The sequence below is a fragment of the Anguilla rostrata genome, chromosome 6 (genome assembly GCF_018555375.3).
Source record: "Anguilla rostrata isolate EN2019 chromosome 6, ASM1855537v3, whole genome shotgun sequence".
In the NCBI taxonomy this organism is placed as follows: domain Eukaryota; kingdom Metazoa; phylum Chordata; class Actinopteri; order Anguilliformes; family Anguillidae; genus Anguilla; species Anguilla rostrata.
In genome coordinates this window covers 23,382,705-23,402,828 of record NC_057938.1, presented here as the reverse complement: position 1 = coordinate 23,402,828, position 20,124 = coordinate 23,382,705, and the positions used below count along the sequence as shown (strand labels likewise).

The window sequence follows — 20,124 nt, the reverse complement described above, 5'->3', positions numbered from 1 at the left end:
TTTCTTGTGACCCTGTGACATATTAGCAAGGAGTGCAGTTACTGTCAAGCCAGATGGCAGTGGATTATGGTGCCCAGAAAATTGCGGAGAAAATGAAACTGTGGTGGAAAACCAAAAAACTTACCCCGCATCCTGTATAATCTTTTTTTCTTTTGGATAGATTTATGCGTGATGTTCCAACAGGTCAATAGCTAGACAACTAGCCAGCCAATTTTACACTAAGAACAGTCTAGTATGCCTGCTAGATGACACATCCTGTTAAGGCACTGTTCTAGTGTGTGGATAGGCCTCATGGTCAGTTATCAAATCCAGACTGTGCCAGTGCTGACTGTGGCTGGCAGCCCAGCGTGGTGATGCATAATTAGCTGTAGCCTCGCCCGGGGAAAGAGCAACTTCAGATGGCGACGCGTCTGTGTCTCTTCCAACACCAGTGACCCCCCCCCCCTCTGGTCAGCTAGGTGTCCAAAATCTGCCTGCACAAGATGAGCAAGAAGTGTTCTCCTCCAATTCACTGTCTGTGAAAACTGGCAGATTGCAGATTGCAAGGAAGCAGTGCTTAGGACATTGCATCTTTGTCTTCACAATCCAAAATTGGCAGAGGAAGTTTCAGTAATGATCACAAGCAATTACAATTACATACAAGCACAAGTACATTTCATTTTGACAGAAAATTAAATTGGGGTGTAATCTGAACAATGATAGTATTAGCAATTTACTCACAGTGGAGCAGTTAACCTTGTGTTTTTGGCTTTAAGAAATGTTACTACAGTCCTCCTACTATTACCACTGCAAGTATGTGATAACACATACCTGAAGCAATAATAGTAAAAACAAATATCAAGGTGTCCATTGAAGATCTCAAATGGCATCTCACTTGCTTTAAGTAAATACTGATATTTGTGAACACATTGTTTCTTTTATCTTTGGACTGCAGTTGAGGCAGACATCAGTCTTAAATGAAGTCTGTGTCCAGTAAGTGCGGTGCCCTTCTTTGCCGCGTACGTGCCTTCATCTGTAATTACCTCTTTGTCAGTCTTTCAGGTCTATGTGAGATACATAAGCACATCTCTAAAAAAAGGTTTTTCCCAAGTTAAGTGATCCTTGGGTCACCGCCAAAGAAGCATGTTCTGAGTCTGCGTGCTGTTTTCCTTCCTTTTCGCAACTGCAATACCACAAAGCGATGTGTACAGGCGGAACAAGCGTAGGGTTATGTTGCTTTGCTAGCATCTAACAAAAGAAGCAAGCCCTCCCCTGGATTCTGTCAAATGGTACTAATTTTGATTGCACAGCACCTGTATAGTTTGACTTGTTATACACTCGGTGGGGTGTCTGCCCCTTTACCAGCTGGGTGCTTGCTAGCATAGGAATAAATGTGAGTGAAAACAGGAAGTCAAGGCAGACCTGTAGAAGTGATTATGTTTAAGTGCAGATTGTGCATACTAACAAGACCTAATTGGTGCTGTAATTGAAAATGAATATGAATTAATTTCTCTGCACAAACCTTATTCAGGTTTGTGTTGAAACTTGCCTTTGATTTAACCGGTATGGAAATTAAAGCTAATTTGCCCTTCAGTAATGTCGTGTTGGCTAGTGCCTAGACCTGATGCAGTAGTTTCTATTTGACATTCCTCTATGGCTAGTTGTTTAAAAAATAATAAGTGCATAAAAATGTTTCATAATGGCCCTCAAACAGCAACAGACAACCAAAGCGAAATAATGGTGGGAAGTCGGTATGCTAGTCATGACATAAATATTTTCAAGTGTATGGCCGGCTCTAAGATGACACCAGCCTCTAATAGGCAATAATGGACTGAATGGTTGCTTGTCTTCCTTCCTCCTATTAGCAGCTTTTCCCATCAGCTGATATATCTCAAGCATAGAATTCCTGGCTGCTGCCACTCTGTGTCTGGTTTCATTGGTGGGTGGATTCACACAGATGTAAAATAGTGGCATTTATATTAAGCTGGGCTTCAGCAAGTAAGTTAAGTAATTATTCTAGGCATGTTACACACATTACATTATTGCAGCCGTGTTACAATACACTATATGACCACAAGTATCTGGATCTTGGTCTGGGGCTGTTTTTCATGTTTTGGCTAGGCCCCTTAGTTCCAGTGAAGGCAAATCTTAATGCAATGACATTCTAGATGATTCTGTGCTTACGATGTGGTGGCAATAGTTTGGGAAAGGCCCTTTCCTATTTCAGCAGGACAATGCCCCCCAGCACATAGCGAGGTCCATATAGAAATAGTTTTGTTGAGATCAGTGTGAAAAAACTTCACTGGCATACACAGAGCCCTGATCTCAACTCCATCCAACACCTTTGCGATCAATTGGATAGCCAACTGTGAGCCAGACATAATCACCCAATCAGTGCCCAGCCTCACTAAAATACAGTTCCGGCTGAATGGAAGCTAGTCCCTGCAGCACTGCTCCAATATCTAGTATAAAGCCTTCCCAGAAGAGTGGATGTTGTTATAGCAGCAATGGATGAACCAACTCCACATTAATGGCCATTATTTTGGATGAGATATTGGACGTCAGGTGTCCACATACTTTTGGCCATGTAGTGTATCACTAGGACAACAAGCTTTTTTCCTAAGCACAGGACCTAGGAAACATTTACAGGTATTCCAGTCCACTTAACCTCAAAGTATAACTTAAGCACTGTAATTTCAGTAATCAGTGATAAACAGCCAAAACAATGCAATCAATTATATAAGTAAGGACCAATTGAAGAGCCTGTTGATGTAAGGGTGCCATGGCCTGAACCAGAGGCGTTAAATCGTATCTAAAACCTGCTGTTTTGGATGCAGGTTTTTGGTCTAGCCCAGCACTACAGCACCTGATTCATCTAATCAAGGTCCTGACTGTAGACCAAGATTAGTTCATAAGTTGAATCAGGTGTTGTAGTGTTATGCTAGAACAATAACTTGCACCCTCATCAGCCCTCCTCGCATAAGATTGGACTCCTATGTGGTAAATCAATGATTAATTGAGATGATTACAGAGCCTAAATGTGTTGATTGCTTAACAAGTGGTTTCAGAAAGTGTTGCATCAACCTCTTGGTGCTGAAGGACAGAACAAGGACAGATTAAAAACGAGGTCAGGAAAAAACAACTGAACATCTTACTATGTAATGCAGCAGTGTTACATAATAATATGTTCAATTTTTTAACTCCCTGAAAAGCCAATTTGGGATATCTATTATTCCACATAACAGAAGCAACATATGAGGATATGTAGGATGTTTCCTCTGCTTTTGTCCCAATTTGGAATACCCTACAATATTCATCAATCCTCATTGCTACAACCCAAGCTACACATTTGGAGGAGAGCAGACAATCATATGTTCTCCCCCAAAGCACATGACATTAGCTGCTACATCTTATTACACCACATATTTCAAGTTAGTCTCACACAGACATGAGATGGAGAAAGACACTTCACATACAGCTCAATAGGTAGACTTGCAGGGCCCAACTGACCAGCGAGGGTCACTTGTAAGCAATGAAATGCTGTCATTCCAGGCAACTGAAAGCCTCCCTTCCCTCAGGCAATGCTAGGGCATTGGGATGGCAGGGATGCCATCTGCCAAGTTACGGCTTGGAGGAGCATGCCCTATACCTATACAGCACAGTGAGTTTGGCACTTTTCAGGGTTTCCTACATAAATATCCACAACGACCACAGACTCTCAGCCATTAAAAACATTAACTTCTGTACGTTCTGACCCCATGTAAACACAGAATTCAGATACAACTCCACAATAAAGCCCCAAACTTGGGTTATTTTACATTTTCTCCCTCTTCTTTTTCCTGCCGATTGTGTCATCACAAATGCTCCAGTCCCACAATCAGTAATTATTCTCATTGCACGTTTAGCTTCTTCTGCCATGCTGCCAATAACAATATCTCATCAAAGTAGTCACACCAAAGCAACCAATTGATGGATACTCAGATACACAAGAAGAATGGACATATGAAAAAGTGCACATGTGATGCTGTTTCAGCCAGTAGAACATGTTTTTAAAAACTTAGTGGTCACCATTTTAGTTTTGTGTGGAAGCTAGCTTGCTTGCCAACTAATAAGTGCCAAATAAAACTATTGCTTTTACAGCTGTATAATCTATGGAGATTCGTGAAGGTCATTTATATTTCTGTAAATGCATTCTCTCATTTCACATGCAAATGCCACATAATATAATTTCATTACTAGGGATGGGTATTGCTGCCACACTTTAGACTTTAGTTTCGTTTTTGGCATTATGACTGAGTTTAACAATAGCTAGCTTGTTAACGGTACATGCTGTCACTGACTTAGTCGACAGAGCGAGTGTAACGTTAGTGGAGACAGCACTGAAATCTGCATTGCAAAATGTTCGGTAGGTACTGATCATATGAAAATCGGTGCCATAGTGCTACTGGGTTTCGGTATCCAACCCTATTCATGATTTAAGCAGTTTTCACACCAAACAAACAAAAGTACCCATGTGATTTGTGGACCATTGTTTTTCAATGGAAGGGGAAACACACCAGCTGAAAGCATCTGTGCCCCACCAAGCCGCCAGCGAAGTGGAGCACCAGGTAGGGCACCTCCCCGAGCCTGCCTCGCACCAAAGTTAAAATAATTTGAACTATGACCTCTGCAGTAGCTGACTAATGACCGCGCTGCCAATTGTATCGTAGTGGGCGATATTTTAGCCTCAGAAACTGTTCATCCAACATGGATGACAAATAGATTTTGGCATTCGCAAGGCAAAATATCATCACACAGATGGGGATGTCAGATGTGTAATGAATATCGGGATATTTCATTTGTTTTGTTTTTCTTTTGCATGACCAGTTAAGCTCATGAGCTGTAGTTCTGTTACATTGTATTTGATGTTCAGCTGGCTAGACTTGTAATTAAATATACCTGGAGCTATAGTATACAGCCAGCATTTAAATCAGCTATCGCTCATTTTCTGGGACTGGCAATTTCTGTAACATGAGCGGGGCGTCATCTCTTTTGGGTTAATTAGCTAGATTGCTAATATGGTAGGTGTCACTAACTAGTTAGAGAGTATACCTAGCTGTGTAAGTTAGTCATAAAGTGTGCTGACTGTACACTTGCTGGTTATAATAAAATCATTAAAGTCATTAAAATTGCCTAAGTTGTCTTCAAATCAGCTATTGCTCATTTCCTGGGTTTGAATATTTAGTTTGTTTGAGAGGGGTACAGCATCTGGATAATAATTTAGTTGTGTATGGTTAAAAATGGGGAGTCATGAGCCTACTTTATCTAGTTGTATATTTGTCGATATTTGTTTATATTGGTTATAGATTGCAACGGAATCACAAGGCAATGAAATTGAAGACATGTTCCTTCTGAAAGACGGTATCCACTGATTAATTTTTTCTCATTTTACCATGAAATTAAATGCCTGAGAAAAAAATGTAATGTCTGGAGCGTTTCGTTACTTGAACGAAAAATACTGCCAACATAGCGACTATCTAGTTGCTCATTGTTAAGATCATATTTGTCTGGTTGTTAAAAATCAAGCACCAATCACTTTGTCCAATGTTATCCCTGAACTTAACGAGACCTCCCATTCTTCACCTATCGCTTTTATTTCACTTTCATCTTTGCAAAGCTATAGAAAATATATGGCAATAAAAGTCATATTACACTTTACACTATTACAAAACTTTTTTGGAAGTTTTGTTGAAGCAAGGCTATCTAGCTGTGTTTACATTATAAATGAGTACAAGCTAACCATCACAAATAGTCAATGTTTGATCAGTGGCAAGTTGATAACTTATTTTTTTGATAATTCCAACTCAACAAAGTTTGGACCGATAAAATACAATTCATTAACAAACAATGAGCTGCTGACATAGACAATTTCAATCTTTTGTTTGATTTAGTGTTTTTTTAACGGTAATATTTGGCCAGTCTATAAAGTTAGCCTGCCTATAGGCTACTTAACACACAAACAAAGGTGGAATAGCTGAAAACATCATTTCAGTAAATTGTCTGTGTAAAGTTATGTGTTGCTTAAATAATGTTTTAGGCCTATCCTTAATCATGTAGAATACGTTTAAGTTTGGCTGGAACAGAAAAGGCACTAACACTACAGAAGGGGCTTTCGTGAAGGGTGGATAGTGGTTTGAGCCTCCGAGTTCATTCAGATGGATGCAATTGTTTCACTTCATCCAATGTATTCATCACCTAGATTTCTTAGACTGATGTTCCGATCAATTCAGTGCCTCTTTTTCCCCTGTATAAAATTAACGGTAGGGTATCTGCTGAGATATCATTAATGAACAACAAAGCAATAATAATTCAATTTCAGCGAAGTTTAGAGAGAATTCCAATTGCATTGCAACATGAAGTGCAGAATGACAATAAGGGCATTGTTCCTATTCAGAGTAGCCATTCTTGCATCATTATTCACCAATTTACATTCTGTATTGTGCCATATCTGGTAAATTGTTAAAATTCTTTGTTAGAAATACCGACATTATCTTAAAAACACAAAACCATGAAAATTAGTAAAACCTTTGAAATCAGTAGCCTACAATTAGAGTACCAGGGGATATGGACACTGAATTCCGCAGCACAACAGGACCTGGGTAAGTCAAGAATCATTGTTTTTAATTGCTTCCTGCAATCATAAATTCCCCCCTCCCCCTGCCCTGGTATTCACTTATCTCTTTTCTTTGGCACTCTCATGGCAGGCATATTTTTATATCCTATGCCCACCCCTGCTGTAGATAGATAGATAATTAGATAGATAGAATACTTCATTATCCCCATGGGGAAGTTTTTCTAGCAGCATGTAACATTCACATTTACAAACAGATATTTATACCAAGAAACATACAATAATTTACACTAGAGAAAATGGGGGGGGGTTAATACATAAATACACAATGTAAAATAATAAAAATCCTTTTGCAAACACAATTTTAAAAACATAATAATAATATAATAATAATAATAATAATAATAATAATAATAATGCATATCATTCACACCCAAAGCACTGGAGGCAGATTATAACAAATAGTGTGGTCCTTTTTAATATTTTTAAGTGTAACACAGCTGAATTGCACATTATTTCCACTACAATAGCTTGGCAATTTGACACCTTCAGATGACACATAATGTTTGAATGGCCACGTTCTCTTCAGATAGCAAGATGAAAAAAACACAGGGCCAAATTACATTAAATAATTTAGGAAACATTGGGTAGCAATTAGCTTAACTTGTGCAACAAACAATATTGTTTGTTGTAACTTGCCCTTATTTTGATATCAATACTTTTGATAGCAGACCTAGATTTTGCAAGTCTTAATGAATGACTTATAGACAGTACTTTGTATGCGTGAGTGGCGAGGATTCCCACGATGATTGATCAAAAACAGTTTAAACCAACATAGGCAGTCTTGATAAAATGTGAGCTTTAGAATGTACCAAATACATAATTAGTTAATAGAGAAGATATGTTCACAAGCACAATATTATATTAAAAAGGTATGTGAAAATGCCCACTTAAAACACCTGTCCTTGGTACACTCCATGGTTGGAGATCCTAATCCTGACTGTGAGGGTCCCAGGACAGAGGCTTTAATTTCACAGGGTTTTCCCCACTTCATTGCCTGAGAGCAGCACATGCAGTCTGTATGCTAACTGTGCATGCGTAGTCCTCCAACAGAATAACTGCACGGTTTATCTGACGGACTGCAGAGTGAAAGGAAGTGGTGGCTGGGAGAATGTGCTTCAGGTAACTTTTGCTGGTCTGCACTCAAAAAATTTAGAGAGCATATTGAATTAATGGGACGGGACTACACATATCTTTGGGCGAGTAAAATTGTTTTTAAAAATAAAAGAATGATATTCACTTTACTTTTAATATACTGTGTTAGTTCACAACAAATGAAAAGGCATGCCTTTAATTTCAGTTGATATATTTAGAATGTATTAACTTCGCAAAACGAACTGAAAGGAAGAACAAAATGTTCTCGTTTTCATCTCATAGTACTACATGCATTTTGAAAGCTTCTGTTTGACCCTGCCAGCACTGCCCTGCTGGACATTGAAAATAAATCTCTGTGCCCTTCAGTGACAGTGGGAATTCAAATCAGCAGCCAGCCACAGATGTGGCCCAACTGGCAAACTGGCAGATTCATTATAATAAATAATTTCCATTCTGTTTGTGAGCCCTGGTACTGCGCTTTATACCTTACAGTGTTCCAGTAACAAGGGGACATTGAAATCAATTGCTCTTTATAGAGATTTGTGACCCATATATATATCTGCCAAAGTACTTTGTCTACAATACATAAGACCCAATATAAAATTCCATAATTATACATGATAAAATGTGGCAGCGCTAGATGCTAGTATTTGAATATAATTGTATCTATTTCACCTAGCTGTCTAAGCTCCCAAAAATGTACAAATTTAAAAATGGGGAGAGCAATATGGAGCAGTGGTGAGGGAAAAAAGGACCAAACAGAAGGATGTATTGCACGCTCACTCAGTCCGATTACTTTACTGCCTGTCTGAATAAATGAGTATTAACTGAAATGTATATGTTATGTGTATATTTTCAGTGTTAAATTCAGACAACATTTCAGTCACTAAAAACAATAATTAATTCACCAATAATTAACAATGAAATAAGCAGCAAAATTTAAAATAATCAGCACTAATAAATCCTGAGGAATCAGCTCAGGTGAGGTGGTGCCAGTTTTGGCATTGTCTGCTGATAGACCATGGTACAGCACTGAATGTGGTCTTTGACTCTGCCTGCATGGGACCTGGGGTTTGTAAAGCCCAGATAAGCCCTCTCATCTGCTTTCATTAAGAAAGAGCCGCACAATAGCATGCGACTGTGCTCGATACTCCGAGCTTGGAAAGTGATTTAATTGAAATTCTCCCCCGATGAAGGACTATGATCCATAAATGATGCAAACATACACTAAAGCACAGTAGTACTACTTACTGATACTGGTGCACAATAACAGTAATCAGAGCCTTCTGAAAATATTCATCTGGTATCCGAAGAAAAAAATAATTTTTGATTATATGTGTGGGAGTGCAGGTTGTGAGCTCCTCCTTTTAAACATACTCACTGTCGACTCATCACTTTTAATCTTTTGAGGATAATAGCCAATCCATTACTTAGTTCAACCAAAATAACTGTAGATTTTTAATTAAAAATGTTTAAGAAATCATGGCTGAGGTGTCATTTGAAGATATTACTTTAATGATAGGCTAAATATAAAGTTTAAACGTATTGAACAAGATACCCATGATAACTTGAAACATTGTCACTGTGAGATATGGTGTTCAGCTGGAGTCTCAGGGTCCCTAAGAATAATGACACTAATGTGCCGCCATGGAAGATGGTAGCAGGTATTACTCCAACAGCAACTGATATACGCGCAATTTTATTTTTAGATTCACCCCACCTCCATTCTTAAAACACTCAGCAAATTCCCATGAGTGCTCCAACTGGAGCCGTTACTCATTCGGAAGTGATACAGCTCTGTGATAACTGTACTGTCCTCTGTTTTCTTTTTTAAAGAACAGCCATTACAGTCCCGCTCTTAAAGGGCTCTCTGTGTCTGGTCTCATTCGGTCCCATTTGAAGCTTAAGTGCTGAAAGGGGAAGAAATGAGGAAATAAGGCTACAGATTGACTGAGTCCCAGGAGACCTGTAGGGATTAAGTTCCAGAGAACTGGCATGGAGCCTGTCTCATTCATTCAACAGACAGAGACAGAGAGAGAGAGGGACCAAAGGTGCACAGTGCTTTGTGTCCTGACTTCTGGCCTCCCTTTGCAGAGTGTTGTGAGCTTTGCAGCTGTCTGGTGTTTTGTCACATCTGACAGCCTTGGTTAGATCTGACAGTCTTTGCCTTTCTTCATCTTGGGTAGTTTACACACACACACACACACACACACACACACACGCACACATGCACACACACACACACACACACACACACGCATAAGGACCAGAGGTGAAATGAAATGAAAGTCAAAGAAGCCATTATGAGGCTGTGAAATGTAGAAAACCAAACCTTAGGCTTGCCAAAATCTGTATGGGACATCACTAAGAGCTCTGGTGAGCTCAGTAATCGTATGGGCCTGGTATGCCAAGGAAAACCTGTACAATTTATGACTTATCACCATGAAAACAAAAGTTCTACAAAAGAACAGAAAGTAGTGAACCTCAAAGTGACACTCCAAGCTAGTACTACAGACGGAACGCAAAATCGTACCAAGCAAAGTAACACAAATCTAACACTCCTAGTCAGACTGTTTAGACAAATACCCTAACCATCCTGTATATTTTAAATCCATATATATCATCAACAATGATCATGAATAAATGGGGATTATGAAACAATTTCTAATTAAATTATGTTTAATGATTATATTAGACATATGAGAGTCAAGAATGCTGGAAAGCCCGAATATCAAACCTTTTATTTTGGAAAAGTGACCTCTTAAGCACTAGGTAGCAGCACTGAAAACAAGACAAGGATATTGTGGTGCCAAGAAGTGTGGGGGAGAAGGTGTTCCTTCACCTCTTAGGCAGGTTGATTGGTGGTAATTACAGCAGGTGTTTCTATTTGCCTTTTTAGGGGCATTTATAAAGCCAGAGTCTGCATATTTCTCACTCTGTAAGGTTTATATTTTTATCTATATAGGATTATATATATGATTTTGTTGGATTTATTTATGTTATGGGGGGAGGATAGGGGAAATTGGCTGGTTCAGCATGTCCTTTCTGTTCTCATTTGCTTCCAATCATAGTGTAGTAGCCACACCTGTCATTGTATCACAGGCATCAAGGAGACCTACAGGCTTTTCTCCAATCAGTCAAACTTGTGCGCTACTGTAGCTCTCCCAGGGCCTACACTGCTAAATTACACACGCAAGTCAAGTAACCCCTCAAGTACACCCAAGGCTTTTGTTTGTTCACATTAGGGGTGTCAAGCTAAGGTCCTAGGGGAGCGCAAAGTCTGTGGGTTTTTGTGGTTTCCTTTCCATCAACTGCCAATTGAGAACAAGGCGGACCTTGAGACCAAGGTTTTTGGATTCTTTAGCCAATCACTAACACTTGTGGCTAACATGGACAATACCAAGCACATAGCAAATGGTCCTAAACAGATTTACAAATACAACTGACCATTTGTGCTGGGTTTTATTTTGTCATAGAGCCACCATGAAACACCATCGTACAAACCAGTGACAGCTTCGAAATCTGTAAAGGAGTTCTGCAAACTCTGCAGATGGTGAAACTCTCACAATGAAGCAAGTTTTCACACTTAAGCCACATGATATAAGGGATAAGTTTTCTTCTCCTGAACTTTAGAAAAAACAAAAGTATCCATCAACCCCAGCAGACTCCAGCAACAAATAATTGTTCCCATTTACAGGCCTGATAGCAAGTGATGCAAAACACAAGAACCTTCCTCCTCTCAACAGATTCCATGTCATAAAGAAAGGTCAGTTACAGTCCTGATAAAAAGTCTGTGAATTCCAAATATAAAGGACACTGCTTCATATCAAGTTTTCCAATAACAAAAGTACTGAAAGAATCTCTGGACAAACTGGTCTTGGCTATAGTGACAATGTCTTGTTTTGGCAAAAACAAACCCTGTCTCCAAACTGAAGAACCTCACTCCAACCTTTAAGCATAACGGCAGAATTATCATGTTTTGTGGATGTGATGCTGTTATAGGCCTCGGACAGCTTAGCATCATTGACAGAATGATGAATTTTGCATTGCATCGGCAAATTCTAGAGACAAATATGAGATCATGCATCTGTGAGCTGAGGCTGCATCAAAAATGAATCATGCGGCAAGACAAAGATCCAAAATATTTGAAACATTAAATTATCTGTCAAAGTCAGTCTGGACCTAACTCCACTGAAATGTTTTGGTAGGACTTGACTGAACACCTCTTCATAAGCTTTGCAAAGACATTGCTCAATGCGTTTAGCTTTCGTGCTACCTGGCGCTCTCTCACTGCGCCTGATGTATGTACAGGTTAGAACGGGGGCATTCAGCTGACACTACTCTCTGCAGACTGTCAGATCGATGGAGAAGTCCACTATTGGCTGAAGGGGGGAGGGGAGGCTCCTTTTTATCTCTACATTGGATTACGCTAATCAGAGGATTAATCACACATTAAACACCAAAGGCAGCAATTCTGGACTCTTAAGTCATTGCATAGGGATGGGGAATCAGGTTAAAGATCAAGAAAAAGTTGCGTTTTTAAGGATGTTTCCCACAACCCCAACTGCTGAATTTTATTCTACGGAGCTCATGATCATGTCACATGACTTTACTTGAAACACTGTCGTTTCGAGTAAACAGATGCTGTAACACACAGGATGGTATACTGGAAGACTGCGATTAGGTTGATACCATACAGAGCTTGGAAACACAACCTCCTTGTCATCTGGGCATAATGTCATGAATGTTTGTTTCAACAGGAATAGGCATGACAAGAGGAGTGCTTCTCTAGAAAGGCCTGCAGACAGAGAAAGATGGTTTCTGTGGCATTGGTCATTGCCCCTAGACTTAAGATCAGAATTTGCACCCCTCCCAAAAGTAAACTGCAGGAAAGCCAATGGAGTCCAAGCGGAACATGAAAGCTGTTTTGTGGGTTGCATCACCATGACTCACACACAATACAACTCACTCTGGCATCCAAGCATCCAAGCGCCTGTGAAACAGATTTAATTTCATTTGACCACATTTGCAGGGTTCTTCAATAAAACTTATGACTTTCAGCTAAATTACACTGAACTCAGGATTGTACTGTATGATGCTGCATGGAAAAGATCAGCAGCTTAACATTTTACACTGCAATCAGTGTAAAATGAACTAAATAAAATTTATTTGGAAACAAATGCATGTCCTCATTCACCATGCAGGCTCTAGCATGAGCAGCGCTTAACCTCACGTTCTGCAATCCATTGCTGCACGTCACCGTTTAAACAGGACATGTAGTCAATAAAGATCATTTCTTTCCCTCCCAGTGATTGACTGGAAAGGGGAATTCGCACATATGGACTCTTCAATCAGACCTGACACTTCAAGATTTGAACTACCTCCCTGTTGAATGTGCTTCGGCCATGTTGGCATAAAATCTCAGTCAGCATTTGGCCATTTTATTATGTGGGAAACACATTCTTGTTAAATAACCTGCTGGGATTTGTAAAGTGCTTGTTTAACAGTAAAAATAAACTTTAGCCTTTTCTAGAGGGAGTATGTTAAAATCAGTGAGGGACCAATCATTTATTGGACACTTTTTTGTAGTTTTGTTATGACCTTGTGTTTAAAACAATGCAACTCTTAGTACTCAAAGGCACAAAAACTGAACATGATAGAAATTCAAAGGCCTTCCCATTTGAAAAAATAGAATACTTCAGAATACTTGAAGTATAATTACATAAACTTTAATTATGCTAAAGTATAAAATGACAGACTTCAAGTATACTTCAACATTGCATTGTACCTTTGAGTCAGCGTTTCCCAAAAAAATAAATACATAAAATTAACAAGAAGGTTGGACATACTAAGCTCACACAGAGTCATTGACTGTTACCGAAATGATTTATATAAGCATGGCCTTGCAAGGTGCACAGTAATCGTTAACAGTCTAGTGACATAGAGAGTTTTCACATCCATCAAATACCTCATATTTAATATTGTATTTCTGCTCCAGTGAGTTGAGTGATTCCTCTATGCGTGGTGTAAACTTCACTTATCTGTATTCCACAAATGTCAAGTCTTCCACTTGGCTCTCTGCTCTCCTGCCAAAAGTAATGAAACACAGGAGTAATGTATACCAAGTGACACCAATAAAAATATAGTTCCTGTATATGTTGCAAGATTGTCCATCAAAATAACTGAGTCTTGTTTGTGATTTGAACAAATTCAAGAATGCCACAGATAACACTTTGATGAATAGCACCACTCTAGTCCTCCAATAGCCAAGGCATCGCTTTTCCTCCAACTGTGTTCCTGCCATAACAGATTGAGTTACCTGATAGGCAATCACAAATAAGCCCAGCACCATTAATTGTAGGGAATGTGATGGTTTGGACTGTCACCACACGTGGCAGGAAGAATGGGACAAATATAACTTGATAATTCCTCTTAACTCTTCCCCTACCTTTCTGTAATGTTACAACCACTGTCGTGTGGCGACAGATATCATGCAAATAGAAATGGTTATTTTGCCAGACAGAATTGTATAGTAAGAACATGCCATTGTTTACCACCCCATCACCAGGCTCAATGAGAGCAGATGACAACTGATATGGGAATGGAATATTTCCAGTTGACGTGAATGTTTTCAGTTGAGGTTGTCTGAGAAAAACCAAAACTGTGAGATGATAATGTTGCAGCTGCATGCCTGTCTACTCTATCACATAGGGTGTAAATGAGCTATCACTTTTTCTGTGAATTGCCAATAGCAAACAATGTTTTGTTTGATTGTTCAAAGTTGCCAACGGCTTGAAATCCAGCTGTGTTTACATATTCTGAAAAGAACAATGAATGCATAGACATTGTATTGTGTTGTGTCAAAAGTGGTTTAGTAGTTTCTGTAAGAAAAGAGCTAATTTAATCAACTGAGAACAGTTCACGTTGAAGTTCATTGGTAGGGTCTGATAAAGGGTATCATAAATCCACTAATGAGCATTACTACCCTATTGCATTCACCAATAAAACCAATTTTTTCATAATAAAAAAGTGGCTAAAACCAGAAACACTGTTATTAAGTGAAATTGGATACTCTACATTAAATAATTCTAATAAACCCATAATGTGAAAAAATGAAGGTGCAGATGAAGATCATTAAGCCATCCTAAAATTGATATTATATTTGTCTGAAATTGGTGTTACATTGTGGCAGATGTATTTGTGTACACCTGTCTGCTCTTCAGTCTTTTTAGTGAATGAGACAAAGTCGTTTTTACTCTGTGCCTGTTTCCCAACAAGACACAATGAGCTGGGATAGAGAAGGGCTCTCATTGAGTTTACAGTCATTGATTGAGACATCAGAGGAGGACAGGATACTGTGTAATACTAGCAATTACTGTCAATCAGCTGGGTCTCGCAGTAGAAAGATGGGGCACCACGGACCCCCCGCCCCCCCTCCCCCCACCTAACAAAGCACCGGCCGATCCCTGAGATTTGGCTGAAAAAGAGCCCTTTCATGGTCACAGAGAGGCAGGAAATTCCCTGCCAACATCCTAGCAACAGGCCCTGAAGAGGGCTGACACAGAGGCCACTCCATAGAGAATAATGAAATCCACTGAGAGTGCCTTGTCATTCCTATTCCACCTCAGTCAATGGCATGGGAGACACATTGAAGCTGTCATCACTGAAAAGGCCTTTTAGACCCTTCATTCCCATACCAGAACAATGCACCACTCTTTACCCAACATCCTCAGAAATTGCTTTGGGTGCCCCACTGCACAGGTATTCTGGACTACAAAAAATAAACTCAGCTAGAAGTTTTACAAAGCCAAAATAATTTAAAATAATATAAAGAATATTGCACACTGTAACATAGTTACTGCCTGTAGGCTTCTTTAACAGTCTGGCAAACAGAATTACATTTTATCTTGGTGAGCGAGTTAAAAGGTCAAGGTATTTTTTTAGATTCAAATCTTTTTTTAAATTTCCTATGGTTAGATTTCCTATGAGACATACTGTTCACAGTATATTTAAACTATACAAGCATATACACTTTATTCAGGCAGTTATATACACATTTGCATAGGAGTGCACGCACGCACACACACACACACACACACACACACGTATGTACAAACACACGTACCAACATAAGATTGTGTGGACAGCCAATGTTTTCCGGAAAATGGCCTACCCAGGGAACTACAGGCTATCAGCAGGGGTGGGTGCAATGACAAAGCTTGTGATTGCATTCAACCAAGTCTCAAACAGCTGAAGGTAAAAAGCTTCAGGGCAAGTTATTAAGTGTCTTTCATGGAGGCATTTGTCTCAAAATACCTATCCCTCATTAATTGTGGAGATTTTGAGATTTTGATTATTTGCATCCATACACCCTTGGAAGAATACATTATTCCAGAAGCTTAAAAAACATCCAGATTTATAGTGCTTCTTTCAAACAACAGTTTGTTTTCCATGTTGAACGCATGGAGTAAGCAAGAAAAACAGCCCCGAAAAGCAAAAAAAAAACAAAAAAGGTAACGCCACTTATGTCATCTGGAGGAGATAAATTGTTTCTGCTTTCTGGATGCGGGTTTACTTTATTTACTTTATCTTGTTTTCATTCTATGGTTTGTTGTTTTGATACCTGCAATCCATGGGGAGTTGTTTTATTTTATTACACTATCTGTGATGTGCACTCCTCAGCAGGGTGTAGCATGAAATTCTGTGCAAATGCAGTCTGGGCCCTCTTCCCAAAGCAAACTTTCTTCTTCTAGGCCATTTAGAGCCCCCCCCTCACCCTCTGGGAGCCTGGATAGTGAGTTCCACTCTGCAGCCCCCCCCCCCCCCCCGCCCCCCCTTACCCCTGCCCTCAGGCTACTACTGGAAGCCTGCAGAAGGTGTTAACTAACCGCCATGCTACAGATCCTAGTCTAGCCCTCACTAGGAGCTTTCAGAATGTCTTGAAAAATAGGAGGGAATTGTTTTCTCTTTACAGACAAAAACTATATCTTCATAGGTGTTATAGTGCTGTCAGAAAGTTTCCATCCCCCATTGAGTATTTATGTTTGTTGTGTTGCAAAGGCTAATTTAAATACATTTAAATGGTAAAGTTAAAGTATTTAGAGGTCTTCAGAATTATATAAATTAATAAGTATTCACACCCTTTGTATTAACAACCTAAACTGAACACAGGTGTATTCCATTTTCTTGAGAGATCACATTAAATACTTGAATGTGGTCCATCTATGCTGATTTTGAATCCACCTGTGTCCAATTGCATGATTGCACAATATATATCACTGACTTAATAACGTTGCGCAACTGAAATGTCAGATCAAATGAGACATGCTGTCATGACAACCAAGGAGCTGCTGTGGAACTTTGAGACCAAACTTTGGAGGCAAAAAAGCTGTAGAAGGTCATAAAGATTGGTACAGCTTTGAACCTTCCTAAGAGTACCATTCGGTCCATTGTAAGAATAGAAAAAAATGAATACTTTTGTCAATAAGAAGTGTAAATTACAGTTCTCATTTACAGAAGTATGCATTTTTAGTAAATTTAGTATTGTATTATATATTTTTTTATATATAATATACATATTATTATATTTTAATGTTGCATCATAACTGTTTTGAATTTATTTTGTTGAATTTATGAATATGTAACAAGGGGTGAATACTTTCTGAAAAAAAAAAAAACTATCAGACCGAGATTGCTCATAGTTGCTTTGTGGCTCTTTTGCGATTTCCACAAGCAAAGAGATGTGTTGATGAGAAAAATGTCTGAAACATTAGGCTATATTATTAAGGAACACAAGTTGTCTTGGTCTTGTCCTGGAAACCTTTTTTTGTTTATTTTTTGTAATCAAATGAAACAAAATCAATTCAAAATGAATTTATATATTTTTTTATTAGATTAACCAATGGTAGAAACAGTATTTTTCCAATCTTTGCAATTATTTTTGGATTATCATAGTCTCTATATTATAAACTGTAAGTACATTATTTATATATTTATTTATTATTTTACAACAAAAATTTGCTTATATTGAACTCTAAAATGACTATAATTGCTCAATAAAATACATCTTGAACACATGATAAAAATTATCTTGAATTAAGTGTCTTTTTCCCCATGGTTTGAAATCTTCCAGTGCTACAAAGAACACTGAGCAGAGTGTAGCAAGCTTGGGAAATGTGGAACCCAAATAGATATTTTTGCCTGGAAAGGTGGATATTTTAAAGGTGGCTTGACCAATGAAACAGAATAAGCAGTGTCAATCATTTGATGAAAACTCATTTCCATTAGTAGGGTCCTCTTACTTCTGTTCACCATAATTCAATAAAGCCAGCAAAGTAGTGTTTAGTGAAATATGCCAGAGGGTTTGATTGAATTTAATTTGCCCTTAAACAGTCTAAGTGCATTTGATTGAATCTGGCTCTACATCTTGCTTTGTCATAAACATAAACTCCTGCATGTAACAATTGGCTGCTCTTCTGCTTGGAAGGTTCTTCACTGTTCGCAAGTTCCTCTTTTAACATTCGCCATGGGCATCAGTGTATGTTATGTATATTCCTATCTAGTGGCAGGACAAGTAATGAGCAGCAATCTGTCACATAGCCTTAGCCCCCTCCACGAGAGACCAGAGTCAATTAAGCACTGGTCGATATAGTAACATAATTGTTTCCTTTAAGGTATGACCTCTTGTCTTTCCTTGCGACTTTACTAATGGGAACCTGGTCCCACCAATCACTGACGTTGCAACCACCCAATCCAACTGACCACCATACACTTCAGTAATCTCTAGGAGATGTCCTGATGAATCCCTGATGGCAGACTGATGGAGAGTTACCCGACAAATGGGAAACAGTCGACACCAGCACTGAGGATATAAGAATGACAGCGACAACGGGGACCTGCAAAACATAGGTCTCAAATATAGAAAGCCAGTGGGGGAAAAACAGGAAACAGGAAGAAAGAAGAGAAGCAACAGAGAGACACACTCTCTCCCAAAGAGCAGGGCTCACTATGAGAAAGGCACAGATAACGAATGCTAGCTCTGAATAATTAATTGCTGAATGGATGCAGAGTCCGAATGACTGGGAATTGTCGGAAGGAAGGTCAAAGCAGGGGCCTCACTTTGCCAGAAACTAAATCCCTGTTCTTTCACTCTTGATCTTTTTTCCCCCATCACTAGCAGAAATCCCCTAAATGCATGCACGCAGTGAGACATGCTAATTGCCAAGGTTATCTGCCCCCCTGCAGTGCGTCTGTGCCATGAGCACTGTAAACCCCCACTGTGCAGACACCGCTCTTTTTCATAGCCTGGCTCATCATTAATATTGAAGGCCATACTGTGTGAAATGCTGCACCTATGACACTTGTCCTTCTGATAAACCTTGCTTGCAAATCCTCTTACATCAATACAGTTGTGAATTAATGGATTGAAACTGTGCCATGCAGTGTCTTTCCTGACAGGCTATTCTAACGTAAGGCTTCCGGGCCAGCTTGCACATTTATCAGTTAGAATCGGAACAAAGACCATTAAGTAATTTATATTTTAAGAACTCAGCTGTATCCATTCCATGGCATCCACCATAAGGCTGCCCCAGTAGGACAGCAAGTAGGGGGGACCCCACTCCCCCTAACAATGTTGATTTACTGTTAAATTAGAAACAAAAATGAAAATCATGAAAAAGGGTACATTTCCCTACCATTGGGGCAAGACTGATAGATCTTAAATGATACTTGGAGTAAAACACCTCCACAAAGCATCGTGCTCCAATCTGCAATCAATTTTTTTACAGACTTTATCATTCAAATTTTAAATATGTCAACTGCATCTATTTATGGAGTTGATATATAAATACCTGTTTTTAAAATACCCGGTTTTAAAACAAAATTGAGTGGCTCATTTATTTATAATGTGTCATGGTCAATGAGGACTGACAGTAAAACATAAACATTGTCAATATGAATTTGTTTAGTCATTAAACTATTAGTGTTATGCAACTTCATTTAATAATTAAACAATGTCACGTTGCATTTTATTAAAATGTTGGCTACAGATTTTTATTTAGCAATATTAAAAATAAAACATTTACAGCTTGCTACCAATTTGAAAGTGCAAATGGTTTGTGGCACACAAAGACTAGAATGAACAACAAATAATATTTCCATTAGTTATGGCTGCATCCACAAGAACATCAAAGGAATTCTTGCACAAAATGTAAGCAAGTTTTGTCTTTGCTTTTTATATTGATCTGGCCCTCAGCATGAATCAACAAAGTTAAAAAAAGGACTTACAGTAATAAAAGCTAAATGTGTTTCCAATTAAAGAATGAAAGGAAAGGGTCATGCCACCCACATCCCATTCACTCAAACTAAAATACAAACATCAA

At 38.8% G+C, this 20,124-nt stretch overlaps 1 protein-coding gene across 5 annotated transcripts in view; it reads right to left on the bottom strand.

The window, feature by feature from the left end:
- Positions 1-20,124, bottom strand: part of LOC135256858 (receptor-type tyrosine-protein phosphatase S-like) — a 191,851-nt gene that overhangs the window by 150,165 nt on the left and 21,562 nt on the right. For 3 of the 5 annotated variants that reach the window (XM_064339080.1, XM_064339079.1, XM_064339082.1), the window contains exon 2: positions 13,713-13,830. The exons of the other annotated variants lie outside the window; for them this stretch is intronic. The gene's annotated coding sequence lies outside the window, so the exon portion shown is untranslated. The remainder of the gene's footprint in view (positions 1-13,712; positions 13,831-20,124) is intronic. 5 annotated transcript variants of the gene reach the window in all.